Here is a 27,485-nt window from a genome sequence, read left to right on the forward strand (position 1 = left end):
CATCCTTCTCTCCTCCTCCCTCCCGCCACCGCCACCCGCGCCCGCCGCCGATGCCGGGACTGCGCCCGCGGTGAGTCTGCCCCGCCGGGAGCCGCCCGCGGGAAGTTGCGGCGGGGCCCGGCTGTGCCTTTGTGCGGGAGCGGCGGCGCTGCCCGCCCGGTCCGGCCCCGGCTCCGGCCCCCGCCCCCGCTCCTGCCCCGGCCCGCCGGTGCCGCCGCCCCGCTCCGCTGCCCGCGCCCTTCGCCGCGCCGGTACCTGCCGCTCTTTGTTCCCCGCCGCCGCCGCCTTTGTTCCCTCGGTGCCGGCTGCACCTTCGGCACCGCCCGCGCCCCCCGCGGGACATCGCTGCGAGYGGGGCGCGGATGGAGAGAGCCCGCTCCCGGAGCGCGTCCCCCCCTCTCCCAGCGCTGCAAAAGCCGGGGAAAAGGGGAAAGCACCGCGGCGGGGCAGCGGCGGGAGTTGGCGGGGGGAGCGCGGCGGGCTCGGCCGGCGGCGGGAGCGGGCTCGGAGCGAGCTGGGATCGAGCCTGGAACGAGCTCCCGCCCCCGCGGTCCTGCCCTGCCCTGCCCTCCCCGAGCGGGGGCCGCGCTGCCGGGGGAGCTCCGGCCGGAGCCGGCTGGTCCCGGGCCGGCCTGTCCCGGGGCGGGGGAGCGCTCAGGGGGTGCGGGCAGGTGACCGGGGGAGCCGTGGGTACCGCTGGGAATGTCGGTGTCTCTCGGGCTGTGTGTTTGGGAACTGATGGTGCGAACTTAACTCAGGCAAAGTTTTCAGGAAAAGGAGCGACTGCTTTTGTGGGAGCGCCGGGGGAGGCACCAGCATTCTCCCTTCGCTGTGTTTATTGCCGGTGCTGTGCCCCGGGGGAAGCGCTGCCCGCTGAGGGATCGCGCTCTGCGCTTCCCGCTGCACACGGGTTCTTTTCTCTTTCCCGCCTCTCTGCCACCCTCCCTCCTGCCTTCCCTCCCTTCCTCCCATCTTTCCAAGGCTCCTSGAGCCGCCTTGTTTCCTCTCGGAGCAGTTGTTACGGATCCGTGTTATTCCGGCCCATGGGATGCCGTAGGTGGGGCTGTGATTTGGTGCTGCCTTAATGTCAGGTGCTGTCTCCGTGTGGATTTAAGGGAAGGCTCCTTCCCCCCCCCAGCCCCCCGAACTAAAGCTGGGCTCAGTTCAATCCCTGTCACTCCAAAACCGAATCGTTCTTCTCTATTTCTCCTGAGAGCTGCTGKACGCATCAGGAAGTAGAGCAGGTGCACCCTCCTCAAGTTACTCGGRATCTACAGAGAGGAAACTTGGAGCAAGTTAGTTTTTAGAGTTTCTCGCGGCCTTTGTCATGCCTGTGACTGTGTGCTCCTCGTGCCTTCGCTTTGCTCTTTCAGAGTGYCTTGTGTCCCGCCTGTCCTCTCACCCTCTTTCTGCCGTTCCTGTGTTTTCCTCGCTCTCAGCTTGCAGKGTGATCTCTCCCATCTCAGGACAGACAGACAAAGACGCAAATGCCACGTGCAGGGTCTTGGCTCCTTGTTGTGACTGCTGGCCAAGTGAACAGAGCCGGACCTTGGCGGGCAGTCTGTTTACATCTCTGTGTGAAATGCAATTCCTGCAGAAGGGACCCACGCGGCTGCTGGCGCCTGGTTCGCTGTGTCATGGTCTGCAGCCACTTCTGGGGTGGCCTTACAGCTCTGAGGAGGAGCATGGTGGCAGCTGTTAACTCTGCTCACAATAACAGTATCCACACAGGCACATGGCCACCTCACGCTGAAATCAGGGCAGCCTAAATAATTGATTTCCAAGGCAGAAGGCAGCATGTCATAGCGAGAGAGGAAGGGGTGGTGTGGAGCGAGCAGGAGGTGGCAGGGGAGAGGAAGCCCTGGTGTCTGCAGGCAGTGGTGGTGGGAATGAGTTGAAGAGAGAGGGATGGGCGGTGATGCTGGAATTTGGAGGTGAAAAACCAGCAGTAACCACAATAACGTGTCACTCTCTACGGATTTGTGACAGTGGCAATGTTTGGCCACCCCCCTCATGTGAAATGCTGTACAARCACCTATTCAGAGGTGTATAAATTAATGTTTGTTCTTCCTAATGAATGGTAATGAATGATTATTGCCTTTTTACCCAAGTTGTCTACAGAAACATGCATGAAAGTTCCTTTATTGAAACAACTCCTTACAAATACCCTCAGGAAACTCTTTTAACTGATGCTGATATCATACAGTGCTAAGATATGACCATGGGGGTTTGAGAGGGGCAAAGGAACTCTACATTRATGATCCTTGGGGGTTTCTTCCAGCTCAGGATGTTACACGATTCTGGATATGCTAAGAAAGGAGCTAATCTTTCTCTTACTAAATCTGACTAAAAGTTCATTAAAGTAACTGGGAACTTTATTGGTGTCAGTAGCAGTTGACCAGTCCTGTAGTGTGCCAGCTATGTTTTTTTTAATTTGTCAGGCAGAGATTTTAAGCGCAGACACAATGAAGTAATTCAAGGAGCGGCATGCATTGCTGGCTAATGATCTAATAGCCTGAAAATGCTTTATCTCCCTTGCTGCTGATTTTAAGTTTTATGGTGAAAGAGAAAGTAAGAAAAAAAAACCAATCAGTTACTGTTTGTTCCTTTACATTTTTTATCTTTGTGCTTTATGTTACTCCTTGAGATATGTTTCTGGGAAAGGTTGCTTCATGTTTTGGGAGAAAAATGCTTTGTTTCAGGGGAAGAATGGGCAACAGTTTAGCCCATTTACTGAGTTCATGATGTACATTGTAAARCCCCTTTACCAGTAATTATTCCATGAACAGTGTGTTCAGCTCTGTTCAGTTTCCTCGACATGTGAATATAGAAAGGAACTAAAGAAAAGGTCCCAAAGCGGGTATGAAGAAGCCCAGCTTGGGAGATCAGGTATAAAGAGCCTCATTCATTTTGGTTTATCTGTAGTACAGGGATATGCCCTTACTCCATGAATCATCTCCTGACATCTGTTTGCAGCGCTGTTTTCTTAGCAACAGCGGCTCTGCTTTAGATCTGAGCTCTCAATGGCCGGGTTTGTGCCGAAAGATGCGAAGAGACAATCCAAGCTCTTCCTAGCGAAGCTGTGCCTTTCAGCCCGTTTAGCCAATTTATTTTCTTCCCYGAGGCACAATAAATACCGGTTTTTAAAAGTCTACCAGCTGAGATGTTTTTTCTGTGTCGGTGCAGAGATGCTTATCTGTTGCTTACCACAACTGAAGTGTTTCCCCAACACGATCTGGCAGCGTGGGAGAGGATGGCCATGGGCTGTGTCCTGTTGAAAGGATGAGCTGTGTGTGCACTGCTCTTGCTCTACCTTTCCTGCAGGTTTTTCCAAGCTATCATGGTACTTCTGGATGTGGGAGAGGACGTGGTCCTGAAGGAATGCTGCCAGTGGTGGCAAGGACCCACTCCCAGCAACGTGCCTGTTGGAACAAGCAGTTGGATTAGGCAGTGGGATTATACGCAATGTGGAGTGTGGAGTGTGAGTAACGCTTTGGGATGGATCCATAAGCTGTGATTAAARGGAAGGTGACATTTCATACACCTCTCACCTAAGCTTTCCTTGCTTGAATTTCATCCCKGGACAGTTTGGGTGGGGGCCTCCTGTAATTGAGGCAGAAGTGGCCATGTAGGCACTGGCAGATCAGGTTGATCTGATTTTTGCTATTTGTGCTCCCTCGAGAGGGGAATCAAGACCTGACTTGCGTCAGGGGGAGTTTTTTACTTCAGCTGGTGTGGCTCCATTGGTCAGGAATGTAAATATGTGGGAGTACAAGTGGTATATCCATGTTAAGAGACTGGTGATGTTCACCCCACCCTCTAAGTGCCAGTCTGAGCAGCAGATTATACCTGCAGTAGAACCTACAACTACTGGGCTATCAATCACAAAACACATGTGTGTTACTCCTTAGGCCATAGATTTGACTGCCTTGCCCTTCCTGGACTGACTTGCATCCTACAGAACATGAAGGGTGTCAGTAGCAAGCAGTCACTGTGAAGGATGAATGTATTTTGATTTGGGGTAATGCCGAGAGTGGAGAAACTCCTCATGTTTTGAGGACTTTCTTTGCAAAAGGATTGCAGGGTGGAGATGGGAAGACTAAATAGTATTGCTGAACACTGGCCAGCTTCCTGCCACCTTTATGGGACACACACAAGTCCTGGTGTTGGTGAGGGTGCAAAGAAGACAACCTCTACAGATCACCCAAATCCCAGTATTCACAGCAGGAGATGGAACAAACTGCTTCTGTGGAGATGCAGAAGGACCAGGACAGGGACAGAAGAGGGAGTGGAGATAAAACTTCTGTTTAGCCCCGTTCTGGGCCCAGCAGAAAGCTCTGTGAGAGAAAGGGCTGGGGCAGAACAGGCTGTTATCTCCCCATGGGAGGGGAAATGGGACAGAGCTTTGACTCCAGGCATAACTTTGGTCTCRTAGGGAGGCATGTTTGCTTTCTAACCTTCCTGCAGCCTGCTGATAACTCCCTGCACAATGCAGCTGCACAGATTGGCTCGAGAGGTTTTTAAAGGAACTGCTGACCCTGGTACAAGCAATACTGTCTGTGACCGTGAGGAGGAGGAGAAAAGAATGGCATTAGTTATCTGAGCATTAAGACTCAGGCTGCACGTTCTATCAAAGGAAATGAAATTAAAATGGAAAACAAAGCACTTGTAATTACTTTCATGGAAGTGTAGKGAGGAGGCAGAAATGTAGGGTTTACAAGAAAAAGTTCTGCTTTCTGAAGCTTCTGGCCTGTTGGTTGCCAGGAGGAAGACCAGAAGTTGGTGAATGGTGGAGCAAAAGGGCGAGGCAGAGAGGGGAATGAACACTGGACACCCCTTGGTCTGTGACACACAGCCTGTGTATATCCACCCATGAAGGGGCTATAAAGAGACTTCAGAAACAGGTTTTGTTCCATTTCCATTAGAGCCCTGTGTGCTGGGTGGGTTTCTGTTGTTAATAACCACTTGAATGATGCTGGGAAAGGAACGAAAGCTGCCTCGCAAGAAGCAAGTCCGGCTTCATGGAGACTCTTGTGTCGTGAGCAATGTGCAGCCCTGCTGGCAGGAATATTTGGTGAAATTGTCAAGTTGAGTGACTGAATGAAATTCTTCTAGCAAAGCCGAGCCCAAGGGTGAAGGTGGTTGTGTATCATCTAATTACCCATCTGGGGAGGGAAGYACAGAGTGCTTGGAGGGTGTTCTCACTTCAATGTAACCCCAGGGGTGCTGCTTTGTTTTCTTCCTTTTCCCCATCTTAAAAGGGGACAATCAATCTTGCTGAGCTATATAACATATCTGCATGAGAGACAGTTCTCCAGACTCCTTTCATAGTCACTGGAGAGGAGCACACACTTTTGAGCCATGATTCATCCACACTGAGTTGGACATCTAAAAATACATTGGACAAACTGCCCTAAAAGTGCCTGTTCCTCTCCATTGTTTCTGCTGAGCTCAAACAATGAGCACTTACAGAGGTATTGCTCCAGTGGCTGTGCAGTGTCAGGGGAGCTGAATCTCTGCCAAAGTGTCTCATGTCCCAGCAGAGCGTCTCAGGGGGCTCAGAGTGTCCTCATTTCCACCAGACTCGGTGCTGGTTGTGCAGAGTAAGGTATTTGGCTGTACCTGAGACAGGGGAGCAGGCAGTGATGTCCAGTCCAAACCCACCCTCCTCCYCTGGTCAGTCCCTGGACTCAGACAAGCTTTGGGCTGCACCTGACAATCTGCTGTAAATAAGAGGCCAAAGGGGATTTACAGAGTGGCGTTTTCAAGGTTGCACATCAGGTCAGTGGCAGAGGTGGGGGCAGTGAGGACACTGTGGGCTCCAGGGGTGTTCTTCTTCCCTGCCCAAGCTCCTTGCAGCTGCCTGGCAATCTGCTGTGCTCCCGGGGGTGAGGCTGGCGCTGGCTCTCAGTGGTGGACAGCACCTGGTAGGTTCTCACTTCCTTTGGCTGAAAACCTTTTGCAAAATTATGCAGGTTTATTCTCCTTTCCCTGTCCTTTCTCCTGTAAAAATCCATAGTTCAGGCACAACGCTGGATTGTTGTGCACCYACGAAGCTGCTGTGGGTGACAGTATGTGTGCTCCTGGTCACAGGCAGCTAAACCTTGGGGTAAATGTGCAAAGGTTCAGTCTTGTGGTGGCTCAGGACATCAGCTGGGGTTATTCCCTGGTGGCTGAGTGATGTGTGGAAGCCCTTCAAACAGACACATCCAAAATCGGCAGTAGATACATCCAAATGCAAACCTCAGGAAGTTTTGGAGCCATCCAGGGAGCCGTGCCCCGGTCACCTCTGAGGTGTTGCTGCCACCACTGTGTCCTTTAGCAGTCTGGAAAAGCAATCAATCAGTGACTCTCCTAGAAAAAACCTCTCCATGCAGGTAAACCAGGCAGGCAAAGAATAAAATTCCTCCTGTGTGGAAAACTAGTTCACAGAAGAAAGTCTTTTGCTARATGAGCTAAATGTCGAGGGAGAGACTTTGCTGAAGGAATTTGGTTGTGTAGCAGAGATATGAAAYACGGGCAGGTACTGAGTGTTAAATGGATCCTGTGCACGTCTGATTCCAGACAAATACCAGACTATTCTATCTTTCCTGATACAGGAGAAAGAATATGATAGCCATGAAATAGAAAGAATGTGTTGTCTGAGCCAGGATTTGATTCCTRAAGTTCTTCTTAGGGGGTCTGTGGGTGAACTCCAGGAGGTGAAACAGATTGCAATTTGATCCCAGAGAGAACAACTGGGGAGAGGAGGGAAAGAGCAAATTATTAAATAAGAGCCAGGAGAAAAGCCAGTCTCCAAAAATAAACTTTGAAGATCAATTCCAGGTATTTCCTGGCATTGTCATYCTGCTTCATCAACTGCTCAGACTGTAACAGGCGGTTTCACAGTTAGCAGGCTGATAGGTTTAGGGTTGTTTGGTCTTGTTTGTTTTTTTTTTTTTTTTTAAGAAAAAGCATGTATGATAAGCTGTTTGCAGTGTTGTGTCTTATGCAAAACTGGGTGGAATGTTGGTGATGAAATACCCCTGGGATGGAGAAAGCAGAGCTTGTTATTGTAAGAGGCAATCAAGAGCAGAGCCGGCTTCATTTTGGAGAAGTGAAAAGTGTGGATTTTCTTCCCAATTRCATGTCCAGGCCACCTCAGCAGTTCCTAGGTAGGTAGGAGCGGATTTCTGTGCAATTTAGTGTCCCTGCAGAGCAGTTGGTACTGTGGGTAACCTTGGAATGGCTTTATAAATAATGCTGGCGGGTGAAGGCATCACCTTCGCAAAGGCTGGAGGTGACTCTGAACGTGTTTCTTGTGAAAATTCTGCGGGAAACCAGTCCAGGAGTTCACTGTACCGAAAGCTGGCGTGTGGATTGTGAGGAAATTGAAGCATATCCTGTTCCGAGGGCTTGTGTTGGTGACCACACGCCGTCTCCATGCTGGGGTTTCGTTCTGGACGCTGACTATGAGAGGTGTGTCCCTAAAAACTGTACAGAACACGCCTTGGTGGGCTGGAGTTGGCTCAGCTGGGGCTGGCTCATGTCTTACCTCACCTGCTCAGCCCCGGCCGCGCTGCCTGGCCCGGGACACGATGGTGCAGCAGCTCTGCTTACGCAAAACGGGCTCTGGTGCTTGACTGGACTTGTCCATAATAACTCCTGTGTTAGTAATGCTGGTGCCTTCAGCCAGGGAGATGCACGGGGCTCAACTGTCCTGCTTTGTTTGTGCTGTAAGAAATCCTGATTCCCAAGGAAAGCAGCCTGGACACCCCCTGACTCAGACGTGGATGGGAAGGCTGTGCCGTCCTGAGTGTGCAGAAGTGGAGTGCATGATATAAGTAAGGCATTCTTTAATCTGGGCTATTTCTAATTTGGAGTACTTGGCTTTGCAATTGCACCTGTGTTTTATTTTTTTATTCTGTGTAACGACAACAGTTTATTCTAACAGGTTACTGTGCAACACCAAGTTCTATCTCTTGGGTTGTCTGTGAGCCCTTCAGCTGTTTGATCCTCTCTGGCATCTGGCAGGAGTAACAGTGTTTGGCCTGGTTTTCACTGCACACAAAAAGTTACTCTACGTGCTTGAAATGATGCTATAAATCAGAGATTTACATTTGTGGGGGTTTTTCTTTCCCGTAAAGCAGCTAATTCTTTAAAAGCAAAGGAAAGGATATTTTATTTGTCTTAAGTGGTAAAGGAAAGTRCTTTTCTTGGTGGAGAAGGTGCTGCAGTGTCAGTGTGGGAGACGGCACTGTTGAGGGGCCCCTTTTGTATGTGCAGAACCAGCACGGGCATGTGAACGTGCAGGCTGTGCTTGTAGAAACGCTGCTCTGCCCACAGACCTTGAAATGCGGGGGACAGAAGGCATAAAGCAAACAAACAAGACCCAGAAGGCATAAAGCAAACAAACAAGCACTTCCAAGGGAGTTTTCAGCTGGAAGAGTTATAGGACATGAGAAACTCGTTCTTTGGAGAGGCAGCCCCTCCAAGTTGGAGCAGAGGTGTGCTGGAGAAGAGCAGTAGTTTGCATTGCTGTAGCCTCGATTGGACATGTGTGAGAGAGAAGCTGATGAATTCACAGCTGCCAGGCTAGGACCTTATCATTTAAATTGTAATTTGCCCTTCAAATTTGGCAAGCTTCATTTGCCAGTTGCTTGACAAATCTCCCTTTTGTGTTTTCCTTCTGCCTGTGTGAAACAGTGAGCGCTGCTGGAGAGAGCTGCTTGCAGTGGATTCCTTCTCTCTGCTATATTTAGTGATCACAGCGAGTTTGTGATCTTTGCAGGAATACTGCCAAAGCAGATAGGTTTAGCCTGAGACATGCCCTTTCTCTTTTGGCTCCCAAATCCACAGTGCAGTTCACTTTCCTCTCCTTTCCCGGCACCGTCAATGGCTCTGTCTGTGAGGTCTGTTGTGCAAACATTGCTCTGCTGCTTCCAGGGATTCTGCTCAGTCAGAACAAGTCCCTGCTTTAGTGGAAGGAAACTCCTGCCTTCAGATTGCCGCTATCCCTAGTGGCTTTCTCTTTTCCTAACTTCCTGAAAAAGCAGATTACTGCTCTTCAGGAAGATCCTTCTGAACAGTCTAATGGTTTAATTTAGAAACTCCAGGCCTTTTATTGCTTCGGGGAGCTTCTCTCAACAGAATAATGTGTTCGTTAACCATCTGACTGTTTCCTTTATTTGGTGAAAAAGGGAATTGGGAAGGCAGTGGGAAGGAAACATTTGTGTTCCTTCAAAGGCAGAATATTACYAGGAGCCCATCTCTCATTAATATGATGCCATTAATGCCAAGCAGGTGTAGTTGTTATAAACTGCTGTTTTAAATACCTTTTCCATGTAAAGTGTTCCAGTGTGCTTGTGAGTCTGAGCACTGACTTTCAGCTGCAATCCAAGGGAGGGAAAGAAACTCTTGTCAACAAGAAGAACGACTTGTTGCAATGCTTCTTTGCTTAGTTAGCGTAGGCAGCGTGGTCCAGTTTGTTCCCATCAGGCGTGAGAACTAAAACTCCCTCTGATTGCAGACAATTCCCACCCCTTCCCAAGTGTACAGTCTGACTCGGGGCCAGCACTCCCGAGCAGGGGCTGTGCTGGGCTGTGTGTGGCTCTGGCGCTGGAACTGCCCTGCCAAAGGTCAGCGGTCCATCCGTCCGTCTGTGCTGCTGCCCAGCCACGCTGTCCCCTTGCTGCAGGAGATCAGGCAGAGCGTGGCTGCTCTGTGCTGGCCCTGGCTACAGCCTGAGCCCAGGTAGCCAGGGCGAGCGGCCAGGTAGGGCTGTGTGCCATGGGAAAAGGGAGAAAGGCTCGTAGGAGTGAAATGACAGCGAGTGTCAGCTGCTTTCCTGGTTAAGGCAGCGCGTAGGAGCAGGTGGTGTTTGTGCGCTGGCTGCAGTTCCCAGGTACGGTGTGGGTCTGGAGCCAGCCTGTGTTCCTCGTGTTGTTTTTGTGATAACCCTTCCCCACAGCCCCATTATCTGCGGGAACGGCCTTGGGGCCGTGCTGGCTGGTGGGAACGCGCGACACCAGCCCCTGCTCTGGAAAAGCTTTTCTGTTCTGGCCTYGTGGCAACACACCGTGTAAGCCATGTGGCTTTTTGGATATGAAAGCCTTCTGGGCATTGCACAGGTAGATTTGGGCCGGGGTGTGCTCAGGGGCTTTGTGTTTTGTAGACTGAATTGTCGCCCAAGCCCTTGGCTTTGATGGAGGCATGAAGTCACCATGGTGTTTTTGGCTCYCTGCGTAGCAATGGGCCCTTGGGTGATGGAGGTGTTTGGCATCAGCTTCCTGAGCCTCCAGGCATTCAGCACCCCTCTTTTCAACACTAACAACTRTGGTTCTGAGTCCTGTGCAGTTCCTGTGTTTATTAACAATGTGGCAAATCTTGGAAACCAGTTGAAAACTGAATTATGTCTGCAGTTTTAGTCAGTGTGCTTTGGCACTGCCTTCCCACTTGGGAACAGATAAATGTGAGATAGACTCTTGTTCTGAGGGCAAGTAATTGCATCGTGCACCTCCGTGGGTCAACCTTTGGGACTGTGTGAACAAGACTTAGCTCTGTTAATAAAAGCATTTCTCTGTGTGTGTGTTAACATCAGCATGGAGTTAGTGCCATYTTCCAACTGTGCAATTGTACCAGGATGACTGATATATTACCACCCCCCCAGAAAAAGAAAAGGTCAAGAAAGACACTTTGCTAACTGTGTTTTTAAATTGATTAATGCAATGAGAAGATCCATTGTGCCTCTGTAGCAGGAAGTGTTGCTGATGTGTAAATCAAAGACAAACCAGCAACATTTGCTGGCCTTAAAAATGGCGTGGCTTTTGTATACTCATATGCTTGTCCTGGCTGGTTTTCAAAAACTATAAATAGATCACTGGGAAGTCCCTGGAAAACAAAAATGTGCTGCTGCTGCTTGTCATAAATAAACTTGTAAGAGCTGCATTGGTTTTGCAGCTCTTCTTTGGAGGAGTCCTTACTTGTCCATTTGGTTCCAGAGCATCAGGTCACATGAGACAGGAACATTTCTGTGGCACTGGGGTACAGCTTTGTATCCAGCTCTGAATCTTGTCAAAATCTTCTGTTCTCTGAGTTTGGTGTCTTTCAGGTCTATCTAATGCTGTCTTGGCTTGGTTCTACCTCAGCTGAGTTGTTCAGTCTTCTCCAAGCTTTTCTCTTTCTGATTCCTTCATTTCCAGTTACTGATAGCATAGGAATACCCAAGGCCAGACTTGTTTCAGCTTCATCMCAGGCAGTGCAGAGTCTCTGATGCCACATGCACTAATGCCACTTATTAAAAGACTGGCTGATAGCCATGTGACTGCTGTTGGGTGTTAGGTAGGATCAGAAGGCTGTAGCCTCTTTTCTGCATCACCTTCAAGGGGATGGAAACCTAATGGAAGCACGTTTCTTCCTCCAGGGAGGCACAGAGAATATGTCATTATTGCACGCTGGATGATGACAAATTTTTTTTTTTTTTTGCCAGACAGAGAGAATTTGTCAGTTCCTCAAGAGAGGAAGATAAGGTAGATCTGTCAGTGATGCTGTCCTGATTTTTGCTCCTGAGGATCTGGCTTGGAAGGGAAGGGGATCCGCATGTTTGCTGTGTGATCACATTCCAGCTGGGAACATGATACAATCTGAGGTGGCCCAGAAGGAGCCAGAAGAGCGGTGCTGGCAAGTGCTTTAAATGTGGAAAGGATGGAAAGGATGAACTTCAGTCTGGAGTATGATTTTAAAAGAAGTGTTTAAATACAAAGATATTAGAAAATGCATGCTTTAAACAGACCTTTTTCCTCACTGCTGGGTGAAAAAATGGTGGGACCATTGTAAGTRAAGTGTTGAGGAGAAAGCAGGACCATCAAAGTGCTATGCGAAGTTCGCAGGCTTAACAGAGGTGTGAGTACATCAGAAGTGACGGGAAAAGAAAATATTACAAAAAAAGCAAAGAAAATGTTACAAAAAAGCCTAAACCAAACCASCTTGACTTCATGTGATTATTATTTAGGTCATGGGGTCATGATTTGGATGCCAACGATTTACCTTTAGGGAGGCTCTAAGAGACTTACAGGAAAAGTTTGCCAAGAGAAGGTGGCTCAGTAGCACTTTACAAGGCTCAAGACTTGCACCTCTGAATGTTGCTTCTTCTTTCTGAATGTAAAATAAACAGAGATCTTTGTRAATAGCCAAAAAGGAAAGGGTCTTCAGTTAGTCAGCATTGTGGAGCTCTGCTTCCTTTGGACTGGTTCACCAAAGATAAAAATCTGCCGTTTCTGTTCGCGACGTTGGCTTGGCTCAGGGCATGAGTAATAATAATCTGTTGCTAGGAACAGACTTCAGTTTACATGGAGAGGCCTCCATGGAGGGCAGGTCTTTGAGTCCCTSAGTGGCTCATAAATAACCTGTGGCGCTTCAAAGGAGGAAAAGTAAAAACAAGCGGTTGGAGATGCCATGAAAAGATGTCTGCAATTCCTATTGCAACACCAGTGGAAAGTGTGTAGCCAACATAATTGGGAAAGTATGGGGCAGGGATCTGCAAAGGGAAAACCAGAGAAGCAGGGGTTTACTAACAGTGGGTTATAATATTCAGTCACTTCTAGTTGGGCATGATTGCGAGCTATCTGCTGCTTTCAGCTTTAAGGAGGGCAAAACTGAGCTAATTTCATGGTATATGATTTTTCAAGATTGGCTCCTGGGGAGGGCCGTGAGGGTACATCTGTGCAGGGACATGCACAAGTGAGCTGTGAACCCTGACTTTTACCTGGGACACGGTGGRAATCAGACCTTCTTCTTTACCTTTCTCCCTAAATCCTGTGCACAGCTGCTTAGAGGTAGCCTTAAATTAATTAATGAAATACCCATTCCCCATTTTAGCTGTAGTTAGATGTGTGTTTTGAAGATGGCAGTGGTTTRACTGTAAGGACTGTGCTGTGCAGCTGCTGGATTGCCATGCCATGAAATTTTACCATTTGTGGTACTTGGAACTGCTGAAAGCCAAGGTTTGTAAACTGCCCCGATCTGAACTAATGTTAAGGCTGTGAAATCCTTTCTAATGAATCCTCTAAATCCATCTGAAACTTTTTTCCTTCTTTCTTCTGAGACAAGAATGTCCTTATAAAGACCCTGCTTAAGAAGAGCATCTCTTAGGTCTCATTAGTACTTAAGCCTCACTGGAGACAAGGTATTTAAATCAGTGTTGTCTATTCTTATGATAATGGAATGCAAAGCCTGGGTATGATTATTTTCAGGTTTGTTCCTTGCGATTTGCAGTCTCCTACTTGCTCTTAGGTTTCTCCCTTATCAATGTGCCTATGTGTGTATGTTAATGCCCAGGATTTTCTGCAACCTGCTGGCTAATATCAGCTGAATTTGGTAAAGGAAGGCAAATTACAGTAGAACTGATGTGATAAAACTATGCTGATATAATTTCCACCAAYGTTGTTAGGTCCCCTTTGTGGAAATGGCTGGAGAAGTGTGGGAAGAAGGGTTTGACTCTTAGGGGTGCCCTWATGGGGAAAGCTTTTGTTGATAGTTGAACCAGATTGAGCCCAGGTGGCCAAGAATTTACCAATTTGTAGAACCCCATGAAAAGCTTTCCTCTCGAGGAGGACACTGCTAATGCACCTTTCTTGTATGACTTACCTTGTACTGAAGAAAACATGAGCTTGCCCARGAGTTCTGGTGCAATTCACATTAAGTTAATCCATGGGAGATGAATCCGCTGAAAATAAGGTCCCAGTGTTCCTGGAATTGTCTCTTTGACTCTGTGAGATTTCACAGGCTATCCCAAGGTGTAAGCAGTTAATGCTTTCCTACATTAGTGCTAGACTCTCCAGAGAGAGGGAAAGACAAGGTCATTCCCTTCACTTTGGGTTTTATCCCCAAAGTGTCATTTGAAAGCATTTGGTTTATTTTCAGCGCTGTGGGTATATATTTCCTAGTTTTGCAGCATTTCATGGAGGAAAAGGGATTGCTTTAACTCTGCAGTTCATTGAGTTGTTATGAAACAATAACTGACTCAAATATGAAGTAGAAAAGATGATGCTTCCTACTGCCTATGAAAACTATTGTTGGTTGGTGATCTTGAACTCTTCAGAGTTGATGGTTTTAGACTATTCAGAGKCTGCAATGATACAGTTGCAGTCAATATGCTGTATTTGGGGCAGGGAGTAGGACACAGTGGGTAGCATATTGTCCSTGTATAATCCCTTCTGAGACAATTTGTACCTTGTACCTTTTAAAGAAGGTACTAATCCTTGCAGGTATGTCCTCCAAGAGTGTTTGTGTCTCCCCTTCAAAGTGGAATCTTCTGTTGGGGCAGGGCAAAACTCATCTGCTGGGTTAGATGGAGAACTGAGGGCTCGAGGGACATGAACACTTTAACATAAATTTACCTGGTATTAGCTGTGTGTGTTTATAACCTGCACTGTGGATTCATTGAATGGATGTATGTGTTTAAAGATAAAAGTTTAAAATTTCCCATCCTTTTGTGAAGRAGGCCATAGATTGACTTTAAAAGAAAACAAGAGCATGCTTTTCGTCATTTATGCATGTTCTATGATCATGTGCTGTGATGTAATTAATTAATAAATTAAGTAACTTAAATAAAGTTTATTTAAAGCTTTAGAGCTTAATATACATTCTGCTTTGAAATCCTGGAAGTTTTATTAGCTTTAACTACTTTACTGCTTAGAGATCTGAACTGAGATTGGGGTCCCATCACATGAAGTGTGGTACAAGCACATAAAAGGAGACACAACGTGCTGTGTYGTTGCTGCAGCTGGCAAGGGCCAGGGACAGAGGAAGAAGAGTCACAGAGAGGTTAAAAATATATTTTGTGATGTTTATGAAATGTCCATTAGAGTTGTTCATTRGTCTTGCATACTTTCCTGTTACTATAATGGAATTTTAATGCCAAATCYTGCTCCCTTTCTCTGGACTGTGGTCCCAGTGACTTCAGCATCATGCAAGTTAGTTGAACATGAATTGGCTCTGCCTTTGTCATCATCTCAGTTTTGGGTGCTTTGAAGTTGAACAGATCTGTATGTTTCCATTGCTTGGCAGCTTGTTTACATACTTCTCACTTGGGTCATTTGTCATCACCTTCAAGGTGGTGATCAAAAAATCAAATTCAATACCCGAAAGATATAAAGGCCACCTGACATTTTGCATTTTCAGACTTTGGGTTTGTAYTGCTTAATCTTGAGAGAAAAAAGGAGGGAGTTTCCCAGGAAAGATTGCCTTGCCTTGGGCATAGGCAGCATTGCTGCGAGTGCTGGATTCTTGCTCAGCCCTAGCCCATTCTCAGTTCCTGTAAGAGCCCAGTATTTTTCATAGATTTATAGAATTCCATGTTGGAAGAGACCTCAAGGACCATCTGGTTCAATGTTTTGTGCTAAAAGCGTATTCCAGACAAGATGGCACAGCATCCTGCCYAGTCAAATCAAAACAGTGCCAAGGTTGTGGAATTCACCACTTCCTTGGGGAGATTAATCCAGTGCCCTGGTAGTTCTGTGAGAAATTTTCCTCCTGTGTCTGATTGAAATCTCCCTAGCAGTAATTAGTACCTACTATCCCTTATCTTTTCCAYGTGACTCCTTGTAAAAACCATCCTCTCTGTGGGCACTGTTCAGATCCTGGAATGTGGTAATAAGGTCTCCCCTCAGCCTTCATTTCTCAAGGCTCAGCAAACTCAGTTTCCTCAGCCATTTCCCCACACAGGCCTCTCAGTCTTTTGTTCATCTCTCTGCTCTTCTCTCTCCAGCCTGTCCACATAATATTTTGTATAGCGTGGTCCCAAACTGCAGCCAGTATTCCAGGTGTCCTGACAAGTGCTGAGCAGAGTGGGATGWTRACTTCYSTGTCTSTGCTGGTGATGCYCTTGTTTGTGCTGCCCAGCAATTTGTTGGCTTTCTTGGCTAATTTAGAAATCTTATKATTTCCATCCTAACCTCAAGGCTTGGCTTGTTTATATCATTGTGTTCTTGTGCCAACTAAAGATCAAGTTAGCCCTTTTCCTACTATTTTTGCTAGCTAAGCAAGCCAAACTCTTGTAAAATATGTTTTTCTTCGATTATGCAGATAGGTCTCACCTTTACCTGCCCCAGCTGGGACTCCCCTTTCTTGAATCTGRTGCCTTGAGTTGCAGCTGTGAGTTGTTGGTGACTTGCAGATATTGGCCATATGAGCTAACATCTATTTCTCTGGAAATCCAGAGGCTTTTTTTGTTGCCTTTTTTCTCTCTTGTCATCAGTAAAATGGTGTCCCATGGCAGGGGGGTTGGACTGATGGTCCCTTCCAGCCCAAAGCACTCTAAATTGGGCAATAATCCCTGATCTCATGTAGATGCTGTTAATGTGAATTGATTGATGTTTGTGAAGTGTTCAGATGCTGGGGTGGTGAGTGCCATAGAAAATCTTGTGAGTGACTCAATAATCCTGTCATCAGAGCAGCTCTTGGATAGAGCACAAGGACACGCATTGTTCGGGGTGAGGAAAGTAAAATATTGAAGAGCTCTTTGTGAAATGTGTGTTCTCCTTTCTGCTTAGTGAAGGAGAGAGGCAGTAAGGAAAAATAGTATGGAAAGGAGTAAACAAAGGCTGCCTGATGATTCATGTGCACAAGGGAATGGATGTAAGAATTTCTCTGGCATTCCTTAATGTTGTATTTCTTGACTCATCTATTCACGCCCTTTATTTTGACATATACTTGGTGGATGAGTTATTAATGTATGGTGTGGAAATCCTAGTGCTTCTGGTGAAAAGGTTACAGTAGTTTAGGTAGCAAAGCTTGTTTAAGAGTGAGCCCTTATTTGATTTTCAGCTTAATTTCTTTTTGAATTTGTTTAACTTCTGGGTTCTTGATAAAAATGAGTCTCTATCTTAAACTCCCAGTTCTTCCTACAGTGGCAAATTGAACAACACTGCAGAACCAGGAATACTGGTAGTTTTTAAGAAAGAACATATTGTTTTCCAAAGTTGCACTGGAGATAGGGGAGGTATCCAGGGAGAGGAAAATGGAGGAGTTGGAAAAAGAAACTGCTTCATGGGCGTTGAGGAGTAACAAAGGAACCAGACAGAGACAGCAGTTGTGTTGATTCTCATACGATAGCTGCTGCTTTTTCATTTCACCTTAATCTTTGCAGATTCTGCCTGAATTGTTTCCATTCTGCAGCAATTATCCAGGCAGGAAGGGAGATTTGAAAGGTATAAGGATTAAAAAAATGAAATTTGGCAGCTGCAAGTCTGCAGAAGGCACCGTGAGCCTTTGTCACCTTGGCTTTCTCGAAGAAAGCAACACTTTTTAAATTGTCCTAATCCTGGTGCTTTTGTTTTCATGGCAAGACCCACTGGGATCCCTGGTTTGTGTTGTAGGGTGCTGTTGGCCGCTGTTGGAAAAGAGTCAAAGGACCAAAGCTTGGGTTCCCAGAGTAGGAACAACCCCTTTATTCTGTATAAACTGAGGAAATAGCTGACCAAGGGAAGAAAACCCAAAACAAAACGCGTACACTCAGTGCTGCATCATCACTGAGCATCGTCAATTTTTATATTAAAATGTACTGATTTGCTTCTTTTTTTTTTAATGTATGATTTCAGTTTGGAAATTGATTAAAGAATCTCCATAGAATTCAATATGGCATCACAGCAGTCATCTGCATCGACAGAGGAGCAGGCTTCCTCTGAAATAGATGATCTCCATCTAACGCTGCAAGGTAAGTCACTTACCCTTTCTGTGTATTTTTAATTTAGATTTTTGTCAAAAATCTGTGGCTGTGTGTGCAAGTTGAAGGGTATTCTGAGAAACTTACAGTGAGTGTAGTTAGTTCATGACTGTGTGTCTTTGCAGATGTTTGTGTTTCATGAGAGGCTTCAGCAGGGAAGTGAAAGATAAGCTCTTGTAGGACTTTCTCGGGATATTTTTGCATCTGTTGCCTTTTTTGGTACTGATGTTCCCACTGGTTCTTGTGCTTTGTTACTCAAAATACATGGTATTGTAAACTGTTTTCAGAGAGCCACCAGCATGAAAACAGTCCAGTTCATAAATTTCCTTCTTTTCAATTTTCTGCAATTGGGTGGTTGTATTGAATGTATTAATGAAGCTATTGACCACAGTACAATTTTATTTTATTTTGTTTTTCTGTTTTTAACTACTGTGTCCCCTGCAAGTGGGGGACAGTTTTTTTGTGGCTTTTAAACACATTTCTTATTGGTCAGTCTTTCATCCTTACTTGTCATGAGTTATAACTCATTAAGGAAGCGCTCAGTGGCTGATTTTTAATTGTTTCAGTTTAATGGCTTCTACTTGGACAGTTAAGTGATGATGAGACCATCCAACCCGGCCTTTCAGAACTTTTGGGTTTTCCTTACTCAAATGTTGAATTTCCTTCTATAAGAATTTTCCGTGAAGGTTGACTTTTCTGTGAACATATTCATGGAGGCTGTCAAGGAGGCTTGTCCAGGCAGCAGGACTAGCCCTGCTGGAAAGCTTGGTTCTGATGTGTTTGGGGCCCGGTTATTCTAGAACGGATGGGCTAACTCATGTTTCCACAGAGCTATTTCCTTTTAACTCCCTTGCAATGAAATTTCTACGGTGCTTGCTTGAGAGCAAATATGTTGAAAACAGATGGTGCAAAAGAATATTCTGCCAAGTGACTCCTGTGATCCATCCTTGCACTAATGCTGTTGCTGGAGCCATGTGTTTTGACGAGTGGGTGTTCATAGTGGTCTAAAGCTGAGCATCTTTAATGGTGGATTTTCTTCCGTTCTGCTTCAGTATTGCCTTTTCAGGAGAACAAGAAAAAACTTGTAGCAGGCAGGAGCTAGTCTGGCTTTTGCACCAAGCACAGCTTGTCAGACACGCATTTGTTGTGCCAGTCAAACGCAGCCTTTCAGCAGAGAAAGCCTGAGGTGGCTGTTGTTGTGAAACAAATTTGGGAAACACACTCTAGCTTTAAGGCAGATTTAAAGTTACATGCTGTTTTAGGACGGGGTTTTACTTTCAATTCATGTTTTTTTTTTTTTCTGAAAAGTCAGGTTGGTGTTTGTGTTGAATAACAGTTGTATTTTTTGGTCAATATCTCACTGAAGGAGCCCTGCTTAGTAAAATTGAAATTACTGTGTTTCTTTGCTGCAATAAATYGAGCTCTTAGATTATGCCAAAGTGAGCGCACTGCAAATCATGTGCCTGAGCTGCCTGTGCCTGGCTGTTGTAAAAAATCCAGAGACATCCCTGAGAAGTGACATGAGCAATTTTTTGTAATGATTGAAGACACACAAATGGCAGTGACACGTTCTGTGTACGGAGCTGTGGCGCTGCAGCGTCTGCTCAGGGTCAAACGAGCAAATGGCAATACAGTGTGAGGAAACACCCAAGACACTCTCCCTGACATGACATACAGGGACCATTAGCAGCTCTACTCACACATCTGTGGTAGCAAAGGTCAAGTAAGAAGAATAGGGTCACTCAAGGAAACAGGTTTTTCCATTAATAGGAATCTTGAGATGAGATTGGCGAAGCAGCCGGAGATGTTGATAGCTTTAAATCTTCAGGTCCACCTGGGGAAATGTTAGAGGAATCTCAGATTTGAGGAATAGCTGCTTGTAACTATCAGAAGAGCAGCTTACATTTTGTGTGACTGCAGATGGGTGTGAAACTGATGATGTGCTTTTCAAATTGCTATAAGACAGCTTCAAAGAATGTGTCCAGCATTGTATGATACACAGCATAACAGCGACATGCATAAATGGTGCAGAGGGAAAAAGCAGGACTGGAGATCAAGTCTGGATGTACTCTAGATATATTTTAGCCTACTTTTTAATTCTTTGTGATCCAACCTTCCTTTATTCCTGAAAGGCATCCAGTGGGGATAGGAGCACTTGTCTAGTCTGGTTAATTAGGGCAAGATCAACTTAATGTGTCAGTTGGTCTGGTCATACAACTTCGTGAAGTTTATGCCTAAGAAATGTAACAAAATCATTAGCTTTCTTTATTTTTCCCTTCCCTACCATATGTAGGTATGTTATTTTAGGTACGTTTGACTGTGATTTAAGCTACAATTGTCTGCGAGGACAGCATTTTTGGGAAGATAAAGAAGGAAAAAAGAGGGAAAGAACAATGTTTTTTAAGTAATTAGTGAAGAATTTACCATTTAATAGCTCTAATTATTATAGAATTCCTATTAATTTATGGCTAGTTAGTTAATAGTGTGAAAATTTGCTAGTAGTTTTTTAGGTTGAAAAGTGTCAAGGGTTAACATTCACTTTCTTTAGTAGTGTTTGGCCTAGAATATGCCATAAAGAACTTAATTGGAAAATAGGTAAAAATGTAACTTTGTTCTCAGTGCATCTTCCTTGTCAGCTAATTACTTTAAGGAGACTTAATGAAGCTTGAAAAACACGAAGAAAATAGCTAAAGAAATGATAGCAATATGTTTTTTAATCCTCCCATCTCCAGACATTTAGTTACAAAATCATGAGGCTGAAGGAAAAAGCTGCAAGAATATAAACTCATATACGGATCTTTCCAGATTTGTGTGTTGCTCTTTAACCTTTACTGGTTTTCAAGATATCCAGATGAGAGCAATAGTTACCCCTTCCCTCCTTGCCAGGTAAATGGAAATTGCTATGAAAATGCATGATGTCAGGAATTGGCAGGCTTCTTTTCTTTTTTCCTTCCCTCTGTCCCAGATGTTACAACAAAATTAAATCAGATTAAGATCAGCATTATCTGTGCCCTTTCCTTCAGCACCTCTCTGCTTCCTCAGGGTTTTCTGATGCAGCACAGCTTACAGCAGCTGCAGAATTTTTCTGTGTCCTTGCACAGCCCTGTAAAAGTGCAGGTGAAAAGCCTGGACCTGTAATGGCTGTGTCCAGTGGGGGAAAACTTAAGGGAAGGATTTCTCCTGCCAGGCAGTCGGCAAACATCTTGGTGAGCAGAGGATGCTTGATAGGGAGATGCTTCATTGAACCATGGACCATCTTTGAAACTTTGGACCTGAATTTGATCACTTTTGGTGTAGGATGGAGCAGGCAGGAGCTCGGGGCTTGGCTGGCACTGAGCATGGGAGGAATAAAGCAGGATCCCTGTCCTGTGTCTCCTCCTCCCGTGTTTCCCTCCCATCACTGCGGTGCGGGCTGGCCCCAGAGAGGGGTCCAGACTGCTGCTCGTCCGTCTGTCCATTGAAGAGGCACAGGCAACATCCAAAATTGCCTTTGGCTCCTTGAGATGAGGAGGGATGTCACCTCTTTGGTAGGAGAAGGGCCTCCTTTGGGAGGCAGTGCTTTGGGAGCTGTTGGAGATGGAGCCAGGCTGTGCTGCTGAGCAGGAGTTCGGGATTGCAGCGAGGGGAGTGCGCGGCTGCAGCAGGAACTCAGCACGGTTTGTGGCACTCTGGAGCAGGATTACTTTTCATTTTTGGAATGTAAATCTCTTTACCTGTGGGAGGATTCAACATCTATTTTCTCTCCCATGCACAAATCCTTCCCCTGTCTTTCCTAGGATGGCAAACACACCCTGTGTGTGACGCTTCCCACCAAGCTTTCCTTTTTCATGTTTGCTGAGCTAATTCAAACACAAGAGAGTGTGTTTTAGCTCTTGGAGTTTGGGGCATGTACTTACTCTTTCAATGTTTAATTAACTGCAGGGATCCTAATTTTTGGCTCTACTTATTAATCTGCGTGTGTGTTACTGTTTATTACTATAACCCAAAGGACGATAACACAGGAATGTGGTTTTTAATGCTGAAGAGGGTTTTTGAAGAAAACTGTTTGAAGAGAGTTTAGTGATAAAAATGAATGATACTATTTTCATGCAATTATGTCTAATCCTTTATGAAATATTTTTCTTCAAGTAAAATTGACAATATGGAGATATGTATGGATACGTTTTGTTGTGTAGCCTATAGTAGATTGTACTCCTCTCTGAGTAAAGGGGGATTTTTTTTGAGACCCTCTTAATTAATCCAGAGGTCAGGTAAATTACTAATTCTTATCCAGCTTTTTGTTCTAACTGTGTGCTTCGTCTGTTGGGGCCACTTGCTTGTTATAGCAACACTTTTTTTCCTTTAACCAGAATGATTAAAAAAAGTCCATTAAATTTTTATTACAATTTTACAAGGGTGACTTTTACAAATTGAAAAGCTCCTGTAGGAGCTGCACAAAAAATTATTCCCAGTTTATGCTGCCTGGGTGAGGAGCTGCTCTGTAGTTCTCGTAACTTCAGGCTTGGTGGCATGTGACAGGGCTGATGGCACTGGAGAGACAACTGACACATGACACTGCCTTGAAAAAATTCAGTCGTGGGTATTTTTGTCTGCTTCACCCGCCTGAGGTAAAAAATAGATTGTGTAGTTGCATAGGAGTGTTCCCTGCTAGGTAAATTTTGATTTGTTAAAGGCATTATCTGGTGCATAATTGGTAAAAAAATGGCACTAAAATGCCAAAGGAGCGGATGGCTCCCGAGGCACCTGAAAAGGCACTGGAGGCCACTTCAGTCAGATCCACTTCAGCTTCACTGTGGACACTCTTTAAAATGTTAGAAAAGCCACTTAAGCCCTTATCTCTAAAAGTATGTTGATATCTAAATGATGTGACTTGGTCCCTTTAGGAATTTAATCTGCAACCTGCCCGTGCCCCTGATTACTAAAAATCACTTTGTGAGCTGTGGTGGCAGTGCAGGCAGCGGTGATTCCGAGCAGGGCTGCTCCAGCATCCTCACCAGGAGAACAGCAAAAGGGTTTAAGAAAACCAGGAGGGCAAAGCTTGGTGGAAATACACTCCCTGAGTTAGCAATACTTTTGGTAAATTGGACCACTTGCTTTCAAAAGGAAAAGCAGGTTGCAAGGAATCATGTAGAAAGTTTCCACGTGCTTCACTGATATGGTAGTAGCGATTCAGTGAATATTTGTATAATACTTGTATTTGAAAAGACCCTCTCCTGCCTGTAGAAGTATTTTCCTCATCTTCACTGGACTTTGGCTAAACTCCTCAATCTTGACAAAAAATTCTCTGTTTGTTTTTAATTGCTTAACACCATGTTGCTGAACATAAATGCTGGAAATAACTCTCTTTCCCTGCTTTCCTGTCTGCAGAACATGAAACTGTTGCTGGGTGGAAAGGAAGGGAATATACAAAGGGCTTCAGGGTTAATTGCTCACATTCTCCGTGGATTGGCAAGTACTTAATGGTTCTTCTGATGGTTCCAACCATTTAAAGAATGTGCTTTCTTGGTGTGTTAGCTCATACCAGCAGTGCTGTCTTGAAGGAGCTCTCCCCGTTATCCCTGCTACCCATTCTTCAGTTAATTTTGCTGGGCTGTCAGTGAGTGTGGAAATGGTTACTTTGGATGAAACTGAAATGAAGAAGGTGCTGTGGCTTCTCTGTAGGCATTGAGGCTGCAGTTAGCCCAAGATCACCTTTGTTCCCTGCTCACATGGTGGATACACCACGCTGGGAACCCCAGCTCCTGCTCTGTTCCTGATGAGCTCCCTGCTCGCTGCTGTAGGTGTAGCCTCAGCTGACCTCAGTGGTGAAGGGAAGATATAAAAATATCATACACGAGAGGTAATTCCTTCTGGTGAAACAGASRTGAGAAGATGACAGGCAGGCTTGTACTCATCAATTTATAGTGATTGCTTAAAATTTTTGGTTTTTTAAAGGAAGAAGCCATACAGTTGTAAATTGCTCACTGGCAGTGATGCACAAGTTCTTGTGATAGAAGAAATCCTCTTTKCTGTTTTGTGACAGTGTTTTTTGAYGAGTGGGGACAGACAGGYTGCATCTGTTCTGCCATGATTTKCTTCCCCCAGCTCCCTGCTGGAGGAGGAGGTGGTGCTTTCCCCCACCTCAGGAAGGGAGGCATGAAAGGCAACAGGGGCAGAGGAGACTAATTTTACATCTTGTGTTTTCTTCATCGCAGTAGGAGGAAGGCTGGGAGTAAAACAGTGGCTGGCAGTGCTGCTGCTCTCCTTTCTCTCCCTGGAGAGTTCAGCACTCACGTGGTCCCTGCCATGTCCCTGTGTTCTTAATGATCAGCATGGTTTGCAGCACTTGTTGGTAGCTCATTACTGAATAAAACAGTCATTGTCCAGCAGTGGGTATTGATTTTTGGCTATCCTACGTGACACATTGCTTCTATGTGTTATTCCTCCATAAAGAGCTGTTAACACAGGGCAAAATGTGATAGATTTTGGGTATTTTCAGATTACCAGGTTCTTACTCTGTTCTCGCAGATCCACTTTTTAGCTTAGTGAGTTTTGACCCAAAGAAAAGGAAATGATCAGGGTTTGGGTTTTTTTTTTTTAATAGGTTTTTTATTCTAGGTCAGTGACATTTTGAAAACTAGGGCAAGAGAAAACCAGTGTCAGTTAGAGTCCTCCAAAAAGGCCTAACAAAGAATCCATTCACCCTCACGAAAATAAAAATCCGTATTAATTAACCACGTGGTGCAGATAAGAATTGGAGAGCTTGATTAAATCATTAGCACCTCTGAGCAGCAGCAGTGTCGCAGAGGGGGGGAGCTGAGAGGGAAAACACGGTCAGCCTGAAAATTGCAATACAGCTGCCAGCAGCACATCTGTACTGAGTGTGTGTGGTGTGGGCGGCATGGAAACACTGACTGCTGCACTGCAAGTGTGATTCTGTTATTAATTCAGGGAGAGATTCTATTATTATTGCTATTATTATTACTATTATTATTGCTATTATTATTACTATTATTATTACTATTATTATTACTATTATTATTACTACTACTATTATTATTACTACTATTATTATTGCTATTATTATTAATAATTATTATTGTTATTGTTATTTTTATTATTATTATTATGGTAGGAAAATAAGGCACATTGCAGCTGGGGCAGCAGTGCCTGGAAGGCAGCCCGATGGGTTGCATTTGGAAGCTTGTGGAGGGTTTGAGGTGTTCTTAGGTGTGTGCAGGGAAATAAGCACGTTGTGCTTTCACCAGGTGAGACATTCACCTGAGAGCTGCTCACATGAATCAACACTTGCTGTACCTGGCCCCTATTGCATAATGAAACATTTTCACATGGATGTCAACCAAAACAAGGCCAAGTGTGCCATCCCAGCCATCTGTAACCACTCCAAATGCGAGTTCTTTGCCTTGGTGGTGTGTGTTTGGCAGGAGCTGCAGCTGCAGGAGTTGCTGGCATTGGGCAGAGCAGTCAATATTTGCTCTCTGTCCCTGTTTGATGCTGGCACTGCCAGCCTTGCCTGCCCGATGGGACTGAGTGCAGCTACTCAATAATGGCTCGCTGGGTAATTGGCGTGGCTCCCCAGTGCTGTGCAGCAGAAGGGTGTGCCTGGCTCCTGTGCTAACATGAAGCTGGTATCTCTCTGCTATTTTTGTCCTCCTCGTGAGCGTTGTTTGGTCTGTGTGCTGTGTTTGCGCTGAATTTTCTGTTTCCAAACAAAACCTGATTTTGCCGTTGTGTTTTGTCTGCAACTTTAAGATTGCCCTTATCTTACCATTGAGTGCCGTCTCTGTGATGCTTAGAAAAATCATAAACCAGTCTAGCAAGCAGGGGAAACCAGCTTCAAGCTCTGACAGGATGGTGGTGGTGCAGATTAGAGGAGGGCTGTTGAAAGATGCCTTCATTCACTACAGGAGCAGAGTGGTTCTCCACGCACGTAACACCAATGTTTTTGTTGCTGCTCACCCGCCCAGTGAGGCAGAAAACAGCTTTGGGGTGAGGAGCAGGAGCCTGGGTTATCCTCAAATGAATCTCTGTTTTCCTGAGCTGATAAAATTCTGCAGAAACTCCTTTGGGCTCTCTTGGATCATGAAAACACTCCATGTCTGGGGTTTGTGGTTACAAATTCTCAGAGTGTAGTAAAGTGCAGGACATTTTCCTGTTAGTGGCATTTTCACTTTCATGGGCAGAATAGTCAACATTTTTTTTCTCCCCCAGGGCTTGGTATTTTTGGTATCGTTCCTCCTGCCCAGCCTACCAAAACATGCATATCTATTGCTGAGAAGTGTTTCACTTGACTCACAATATCAAGCTTTCAATTTATCTTTTGAGCAAGAGCACACTTTCAGAGGCAGAAGGGATGGTCTGTTCCCACCGTATCTCCCAAATTTCTTTCTCCCTGCAAGCCTTTTCTTGGGAAGCCAGCCCCAACACTTGCAGTCAAGGCTGCTGTGGAAAGGGAGGGAAAAAGGGATTATTTGTTTTCAGGCTCTCTCATGAGCCTTTGGGATGGCTGCTGGTGGCATGTGAGTCCATCATCCCAGGGACCTGCACCTGTGGCTGTCACCTGAGCCCTGTGTACAGACATCCAGCCCCTAGGGAGGTGTGGGTTTTGTGGTGTGGCTTGGAAAGGGAGTGTTTTTTTTCAGAGGGAGCATGGGCTGGGGAATCAGGTGATACAGTGCCCCTGACAGGGCTGGGTCTGGGGAGCTGGGTTAATAATCTGTACAGCACTGGGAGGAACACTGTTACAGGGTGCATTTCCCTGTGACAGCCTCATAACTCTCTCCAGCCCTTCAGCAAAGACCTCTTGGTGTGTGGCTTCACCTACAGATGTTCATTTATCACCTAACTCCACCCTGCATCTGGCTTAATGCCTGGCTTTTCCCAAATTCCAAGATGTATCTTGTACTGACAATGGCCCTGAGTCCTTGAAAGGTCATTTAGGAATGGACAGAGCAATTGTAGACATATTTCTCTGCAGAATTATGTGTTCACAACAATTTTTGTATTTGCTGATCTTCTAAGAAAACCTTCATTAGTTATTCTCTGCATCCTGTAGGTTATGCTTGATGGTAGAGCTCTTTGCTGTATCAACTCAGCAAGCGAGAAAATACAGCTATAAAATAAGACTTGAGAATAATTAATAAATAGTAGCTTAATATCTGGAAGAATGAACCTTAAGTTTGAGATGGATGCCATGTGTCTTTTTGAGAAAGAGAAATAAAACATGATCTTTTTTTCCATTAACTCTTTTTCTTTTTTTTATTTTCATTTCCTAGTCCAGCGAGAGTTTACACAGAAGAAAACCTTTACTAGTTGGATAAATTCAATATTGGCAAAGGTAAGTAGGGAATTCTTTAGCAAAGACATGTTTTTTTGCCTTTTTGATTCAGATAATGCTGTTTGGACATTCATAATTTTTTTAGGAATAAATATAATCAATACAATGGATGGAAAAAGTAGCCCCAAGAAGCATTTGTTTAAAAAGTGCAACAGCACTATACTGGGCCATGTCCAAGGACATTTGTTTGAGGTGGTTTGTGTGTAGATGTCACTCTTCCTTACTCATGTGGTAAACTTGTGGTGGATTGAGGCACACATCTCAGGGTTTTACGAGTTTCTGGGTTTACAGTTGGTTTTACTGTGATTAGGTAAGTGTTATTCTATTATGCAATCCAAGAACATGAGTTTAATGAGATGACCTGAGTGACTGGCAAGTATTAAGACAAACCACACAGTAGTGCAGGTGCTCTTTGAGCTCTCAGGAAACAGTTCCAGTCCAAGTGCT

The 27,485-nt window shown here is 45.3% G+C and overlaps 1 long non-coding RNA gene across 2 annotated transcripts; it reads left to right on the forward strand.

Annotated features, from left to right (window-relative positions):
* On the forward strand, positions 1–27,038 carry LOC130584860 (uncharacterized). Of its 2 annotated transcripts, none has more exons than XR_008966538.1 (3): positions 1–70; positions 17,577–17,692; positions 26,977–27,038. It is a non-coding gene; the product is annotated as an uncharacterized LOC130584860 (long non-coding RNA). The 2 variants fall into 2 exon arrangements; XR_008966539.1 differs by lacking the exon at positions 1–70 and adding an exon at positions 7,589–7,823.
* Positions 27,039–27,485: the final 447 nt, after the last annotated feature.

Source organism: Malurus melanocephalus, unplaced genomic scaffold (assembly GCF_030028575.1).
Source record: "Malurus melanocephalus ecotype Western Australia unplaced genomic scaffold, MMel_1.1 scaffold_785, whole genome shotgun sequence".
Lineage (NCBI taxonomy): Eukaryota > Metazoa > Chordata > Aves > Passeriformes > Maluridae > Malurus > Malurus melanocephalus.